The sequence below is a fragment of the Scardinius erythrophthalmus genome (assembly GCF_964197995.2).
Source record: "Scardinius erythrophthalmus genome assembly, chromosome: 20".
Lineage (NCBI taxonomy): Eukaryota > Metazoa > Chordata > Actinopteri > Cypriniformes > Leuciscidae > Scardinius > Scardinius erythrophthalmus.
The window spans coordinates 1,591,041-1,599,396 of NC_138240.1; the positions used below are offsets into that span (position 1 = coordinate 1,591,041).

An 8,356-nucleotide genomic window follows, 5' to 3' on the forward strand; every position below is an offset into this window, starting at 1 on the left:
AATTAATACTTGATATTGTCTGAAGAGGTTTTTTAAAAACACATATGTAGAAATTACTAATGAAATCTAATTGGTTGTAGAGATTTTGATGAAAATGTGCTAGGCTCTGGAATACGCCTTTCCCCCTTTAGCAACGCGTCATATGACGTATGCCGAGGTAAATATGAGCTCGCGTTCAGCCAGCGCTCTCATTGTGGGTGTAGTAGTTAGAGCAGTAGTGAGCGACAGAGAAAGTTTTAGATCGAGTTTTAGAGAAGCCATAATGGTAAATGATTGTGTTTGTGCTGGTTGCACAAAATCCAGCCTGTCAGGACATCGTGTCCATCATTTTCCTTCTAGGAAAAACAAGGCTTTTCGTTCTTGGGTGCGTTTTGTTCAGGTGAAGAGAGCAGACTTCACTGCCGCGTCTGTCACCGCACACTCGGTCGTTTGTGGCGCACATTTCACTCCGGAGAATTATGCACACATCTTCGGGTTCTCCCGCCGGATGTAGGCGCGAGCACAACATCAACTGGCAAACGCAATGTAAGCGGAACGAAACTGAGCTACTCGTTATTGTGTTTGTGTGGACTGTTTATCAGTTTGGACCAGTGCAGCGCGAGCCTGATCAAGCAACACTGTAGCCTAACTGCGAGATCCAGTAAATAAAGCATTTGAATTCGCCACTGAAGTAATAACATCGCTGCGAGATCTAGTGAGAAATATTAACATTTCTCCGTTATTAACGGATCGAACAGCGCTGACGTGGAAACCAGGAATAAACATTGTGCAATGAATGAACGAACTATCCAGTGTCCACAGATCAGCAACATTCACCATGGCTTTACTGTAGTAACACTAACTGCAACCATGGAAGTTTGGCATTTTCCACTAAGGCCCAGTATGCATCCACCTCTGCAACACTGACTTTCCTCAGCTGTAAACATTGCCTCGCATTTCCCACACAAGCACCTATGGAACAAAAAATGTTTGCAGGAATAAATATCTCTCTGTCTCTCGATGAGAAACCGCTAAGTTATATCACGTAACGTTAGTCTGGGCGGATATTAATGAGCATGACAAACGCCTGATCAAAGCTTAGTTTCTGTTATTGTAAGTTCCAATATGTTCTGTCTAACATTAATCCTGGCCTGTCCCTGCTCTCTTGGCAGCCTAGCAGGCTCATAATTGTATGGCTGTGGTCCGTCAACAATTTCCTCAGCGTCCGAAATGTCATTGCAATCCATTTTTCTCTGTTGTTTGAATCGACCGCTCTCCCTCGTGCTACGTCACGACTCTCGCCCGTCACGCCCATTTTCAGATGCGGAAGTAAAATTTTCTCACAAAAACGACTCCAGAAGCCACTGTAGCGTATTTATAAAAATTTTTTTAAGAAAATCTAGTTCCTACATTATTTTTCTATACATTGACTTGTTGGGTCTTCTAACCTGCAAGTTGCTCTTTAAAAAAACGAGTTGAATCTTGTATAACTTTTTTTTTTTTTAAACCATGCATGTATTTGAAGTCCCCCTTTGGTGAACATCCAGTTTTTAATGTTGTTTATGTGTCTATGTGGTGTTTTTAATATGCTTATAGTCAAAGCATGTGTGAATTCATAAGTCGACAGCATTGCTGAGTATTTCCTCCTTAAAACTGCAGTGAACCAAAGACAGTCTCAAAAACACGCTTTGAAATCGCTGGTGTTTCTGACGTCACAAACTACCTTGTAACCAATCAGATCAACGTGTGATCGTCAACCAGTGGATCTCTGAGCTGAGGGAGGGAGTGGAGGCGGGGCTCATTTGCATATTCATAGAACCGCGCATACTAAATGAGGCAAGGGTGTCGAGTTACATTCAAGATATTTTAAGGATTCAAGTTTTTTTTCAAGGAAAAAATTTTTAAATATGTCATTTTGGTGATCAAAGATGAGTTTTAAGGGATAAAATGATTGACTACAGGGGGACTTTAAGTATTGAAGTCCCATGGATTTCTTGTGTATTGCAACATCATGGTAACCACACACAAAACCCTCTTCAGAAAATAAAAGACTTGCCATTTATTTGCACTCTGGATTTCTATTTCATCTGAGACTGCATAAAAATAAAATAAAAAAATACATGTATTTGTTTTAGAGATGTTTCCAAAAAGAACTGCAAAAAATTATAGTTCTGAAAATACTAATTCCATCTCATGTTCAGCTCTTAGTTTTCTGAAATATTGTGTATTTTGGAAACACTCACTCTTGTCTGGAAAGCCAAACCTCTCTCGTCTGGCAGTATCTCGGGACGGTTTTCAGAATCATATTTCCCGAAGAATGCTCTGTGGCTGCCATGAACTGACGAGAAAAGCCAACCTTAACGTCAAAGACATACGTAAAAGGATCAAATAAATAAATGGAACGAATAATAACATTTTGCATAGAGGTCAGACTCAAAGTGTGACATTAGACGAACGGATTTGTGATAATAGCTTGTGTGATTCTGCAACATGATTGGACAATATACTCACAATCAGCGTGTTCGTATTAACACGGCGAAATCCAATTTATAGAGATGATTTGCATGTCCTCAGACTGGCCATCTCATCTTCGGCTTATTGTGTTGTGTGATATCAGATGCAGGACCATTCAAATGAGCCTCAAAATATCATATGAGGTAACAACAGCAAAAGAGAGCAATCAGTGAATGCGGCGACACGCGGACTGAAGGATCCTCTCCAGACCAGGACAACAAAGACGTGATTGTTTTCTGAGAGAGTGGAAACAAACCATGACAACCGTGACAGACGTTGAGGGGTTTTCACCCACCGCACGCTTCAAATATCACCTTATGCCAGACCTGTACAGACCCAGAGGCCGTATATGACTGTAACACTTTGATAAATATTATTCTAGCAGGCTGAACTAGTTTGTCGTTAAAGACAAACACTGTAAATACACATTCAGTGAAATCAAATCTGTTAGACTGTGACAGATTGAACTATGATCAGATTCATAGAAAACAGAGAGTGTGAAAACTGATGTAAAATCAATCAAAAGTCGCTTTTCTCCCTTCAGGGTCAGTGTACAGTAGTTATTGTACATTATCTTGGTAGAGAAGAAAGTGTTGACCTAGATTCTCAATTCTGCCAAGTGTGAATCCACACTGATTCCTGAATATCAGTTTGAATTGAGGCAGCAATGGATGGATGGAAGTGGATGGATGGATGGATGTATGGATGTATGTATGGATGGATGTATGGATGTATGGATGGATGTATGGATGTATGGATGTATGTATGGATGTATGGATGTATGGATGGATGTATGGATGTATGGATGTATGTATGGATGGATGTATGGATGTATGGATGGATGTATGGATGTATGGATGTATGTATGGATGGATGGATGGATGGATGTATGGATGGATGTATGTATGGATGTATGGATGTATGGATGGATGTATGGATGTATGGATGTATGGATGGATGTATGGATGGATGGATGGATGTATGGATGTATGTATGGATGTATGGATGGATGTATGGATGGATGTATGGATGTATGGATGAATGTATGGATGGATGTATGGATGTATGGATGTATGTATGGATGTATGGATGGATGGATGTATGGATGGATGGATGGATGGATGGATGGATGGATGGATGTATGGATGGATGTATGGATGGATGGATGTATGGATGGATGGATGGATGGATGGATGGATGGATGGATGGATGGATGGATGGATGGATGGATGTATGTATGTATGTATGTATGTATGTATGTATGTATGTATGTATGTATGGATGGATGGATGGATAGACAGATAGACAGATAGATCTGTTAAGAGCTTCAGACGCACAATGAATCTGAGAGAGAAAGTTTATCTGGAGAGATTAATAGCATTATGTTTATCATTTGTCAATCATCATTTTAAATAACTGCACAGTAATAATTACACTAATGTTTGATTATACTGATGATACACATTTTTGCAGATGACTATAATTACCTTTAAATAAGGCCTGCACTGTAAAAAAAAAATCTGTAAAAAAACGGTATTATTCCGGCAGCTGGGGCGCCAGAAAATTACCGTAAAATAACGGCAAAAAACAATCTCGTTAAAATACAGTAATTTTCCATAATTAAATAACAGATTATATCTTTAATATTACATTAAATCTTATGTAATTATTGGGATTTTTAATGTTTTAAAAAGTCATATACACATTTAAAACAATTAAATACTGTAAATTTAAGGTTTTATAAAATTATTTTATATAATAATGCTGTCTATCTACAGTAATTTTCTTTTAATATAGTTTTTATGTGTAAAATAACAATGAAATTATGTATAAAAAATGCACACAAGTACATAAATTCAAATACAAATGTTTGTAAATTTACAGTTTTATTTTTTATTTGTACAGATCCAATTTCACAACATCTCTAATTAAGTACTTAATAATAGCAAATGTACAGTCAATTTCTTTTAAATTAACTAAATGTATGAGTACAAATTACCTGCATATTTACAGTATTAGTAATTGAACAAACACTAAACATCAAGATAAGTGATTGATAGGAAATAGAAGCTTAGTATATAATTTAGAACATGTAAAAATATCCACAATAAAAAGCAATTACCGTATACCTTTACAGTATAACTTATTTTAACATTTACAATTACATTTTATCCAAAGTGACTAACCAATTAAGATAATAATTAAAGATAATAAAAAGCAACAAGTGCAGTGACAAGTCCCAGTTAGTCTAGTACAGTACACATAGAAAGGTGTTTTTTTTTTTTTTTTTTTACAAAGATTTAGTATTATTGGGTGAAGTGTTTATGAAAAAGATGGATCTTTAGCAGTTTCTTGAAAATGTGTTGCGTTGCGCCGGTCATTCCACCACCAGGAAACAGTCCAGGTAAATGTCAGTGAAAGTGGTTTTGTGTCTCTTTGGGATGATGGCACCACAAGGCGCCGTTTACTTGCAGAGCACAAGCTTCTGGAGGACACATAGATCGGAAGCAGTGAGTTTAGGCATAGGGCTACCTTTAAAGACAACTCTTGCTGCAGCATCTGGATCAGTTGCAGAGGTTTGACTGACACTGGAAGAGCTGCCAGGAGAGCATTACAATAGCCCAGTCTGGATAGAACAAGAGAGTTGTGTAGCTCCGATAGGAAGGGCCTGATCCTCCTAATGATAAGGCAAATCAGCAGGATCACAGCAAGTATGTTTTGGCTGAAAGCTGAACCATAAGCAGTTCTGTCTTGGCAAGGCTGATTTAAAGGGGAAGGTCATTCATCCAGCAAGAATTTTCCATCAGGTAGGCTGAGATGCGAGCAGCAACCGTCAGATCATCTAGCTGGATTAAAAGATATGTGTCATTAAGATAGTAGTGATAGGAAAAGTCATGTTTCTAAATGACAGAGCCCCAATAAGCAAAATGATGTCCGAAAGACTTCCTTTCAATGTCTTTGTTACAAAAATCAAAGGTTGAAATGCCGTCCACTGAGGAGCCAGAATGAAAGTTATGACGTCTTTTTTTGACGTGTTCTGCACGTCCGATATAGACGTTCATCGAACCTTCGTACAAGGTTAAAACTAGTTCAGATGTGGCCATTGTGGACATATTTCAACATCATTTATGGTCTCATTTAGACATAATTACTTTGATTATTGCTGTCAGATGATCTTAGGGAGAATGAACAGAGGTTTAGATGTTGATATTAGTTTAATTTGAAGTGTCACCATTGTGGCGATCCGTGTTTGCTTTAGTTGGGCTCTTGGTTCCCGTTCCTTTTACTTTAACTTTTCTTTGGCTGCTGTAACAGTGTGTTTGTGTAACACAATTGTTGTGGCAGAGAAAGCCAAGAAAAAGTTTGAGGTGTTATCAGTTCAATGTTGATGATGACATAATTATCACAAAAATGGGCCTTTAATATTGTGTTTAAAGTTTTGTGTTTATATTTGCCATTAATAACCAACAACCTTGTGGAACTGCATTATTGGTGCCAAAAACATTAAAATGATCACTTATTTGAAGGTGTATAAAAAGCATGTGCACATGATGTTTTGAGCATGAGTATCATACAGTCACACACAGACATCAAGATTGTGCATATGATTTCCAACAATGGTGACAATTTAAAAAAAGTACAAAACTCATCCTTAATTCCCAAGCTTTTTTTGGTTGTCATCGTTGTTGTGATTCATATCCAAAGTCTTGATGTCTGTGTGTGACTGTATGATACTCTTGCTCAAAACATAATGTGCACATGCTTTTTATACACCTTCAAATAAATACACCTTCACCAATAATGCAGTTCCAAAAGGTTGGTGGTTATTAATGGCAAATATAAACACAAAACTTTAAACACAATATTAAAGGCCCATTTTGTGATAATTATGTCATCATCAACATTGAACTGATAACACCTCAAACTTTTTCTAGGCTTTCTCTGCCACAACAATTGTGTTACACAAACACACTGTTACAGCAGCCAAAGAAAAGTTAAAATAAAAGGAACGGGAACCAAGAGCCCAACTAAAGCAAACACAGATCGCCACAATGGTGACACTTCAAATTAAACTAATATCAACATCTAAACCTCTGTTAATTCTCAGTAAGATCATAAGACAGCAATAGTCAAAGTAATTATGTCTAAATGAGACCATAAATGATGTTGAAATATGTCCACAATGGCCACATCTGAACTAGTTTTAACCTTGTACGAAGGTTCGATGAACGTCTATATCGGACGTGCAGAACACGTCAAAAAAAGACGTCATAACTTTCATTCTGGCTCCTCAGTGGACGGCATTTCAACGTCTGATTTTTGTAACAAAGACATTGAAAAGAAGTCTTTCGGACATCATTTTGCTTAGTGGGTAGTTAAAAAAATTTAAAAAAGAAAGAAAGATGGGTGGAATCTAACACAATCGTAATCTTGCTGTAGAAAATCCAAACCTTGTGCATACTTTTAGTGCAATCATATGGAATTATGAACATATGGAATCAGAACCGTTATGATTTTTATGTTTTAATGAATTCTTCCCATACCTTGTTTGCCATGATCATCTGCTTTCCACGTGACCTGAAATCACACACACACACACACACACACACACACACACACACACACACACACAAGTTATTTTAAAACTCAGTATTAGATTTACACATGTCAGAATATGTTCCATTGGGACAATGCAAAAACTCAAATGACTATGATCTTGAAGCTGAGCTGGAAAGGCTAACAGTAATATTTTGAGCTGCCATGTGATTTTAGCTAAGTTACATTTATAGAAAGTAATGTTAAATGAATATGATTTACTGTGACCAAGCTGCACACCTAGGTCCTAGGGGTTCATCATGTTGTATTCATATTCTAGTAGTCCTGTATCATCAACAAGTACGTTAAGTTACAGTATTTCGATTTCTTAACGGTCTTAATAAAGTTAGTCATGTTAACTATTACGAAATAAACAAAAGAAACACGGTAGGCCTATTTTTAGTAAAACTGTGGCTATTAGAATGGTAAAAAATAAGCTAAAAACGTGTTTACTACAATTTTATTATAATAAAATAAAGTATGTTTTTTAAGAGAAAAGTTTTCAGCTTCCAGACAGTGTTTCAAAATATCCCGCCATTTATTGGTTTAATGTTAGCTACTGACTATCATAACGAAGATTTTATACACAATTATGGACTTTAATATGAATAACAAGTCTACTAAAGATTGTTTTAGGTCTTTAAGTTAACAAGTAGAGATGTGGGTTGGGTTCAACTGATCTTTCTTAACACAGATCGATAATTAAAAACGCATGCTGCATTTTCAGTGTTTTGCCCTGACCCAGTTATAACTGAACATCATTTAAGAATGCTAACGTTAGCATGGAAACTGTCTAACCACTTAACACAAATGTAATATAAAATATCGTACACACATGTAGTATGAGACTCTTACCTCAGCCGTTGATCGGTCGGGATGAGGTCTGCTGTGACGACGAACCAGGCCACCGGGCGCGTTATTTCTGGACTGACACCCAGACTACAAACAACTAATATGTGTTCAGCGCTCCTGCTCACGGCTGGCTGCTTCTGTCGAATACGATTATAGCTTTGAACCACTGTGATCACAATCCACGACTACTTCACGAGCGTAGACTGAAACTTCAAATCTCCCGCTTGCCCTTGACACAGATCGACGACAGAGACAGATCTGTAGCTAACTGTTGTGGGAGGGACTAGCAGCAACGAACCGTAATGGCGGATAATTTCAATCTGCGCGCGCGCGCGCGGGCACACACACACACACACACACACACACACACACATACAAACGCACACAAAGCCACGCAGATTTGGAAAAACGATTA

The 8,356-nt window shown here is 37.6% G+C and overlaps 1 long non-coding RNA gene across 1 annotated transcript; it reads right to left on the bottom strand.

The window, feature by feature from the left end:
- Positions 1-4,365: 4,365 nt before the first annotated feature.
- Positions 4,366-8,076, bottom strand: LOC308680607. The gene is made up of 3 exons (XR_014028931.1): positions 7,945-8,076; positions 7,038-7,071; positions 4,366-5,339 (listed from the first exon to the last, which is right to left on the bottom strand). It is a non-coding gene; the product is annotated as an uncharacterized lncRNA (long non-coding RNA).
- Between the last annotated feature and the right edge of the window lie 280 nt (positions 8,077-8,356).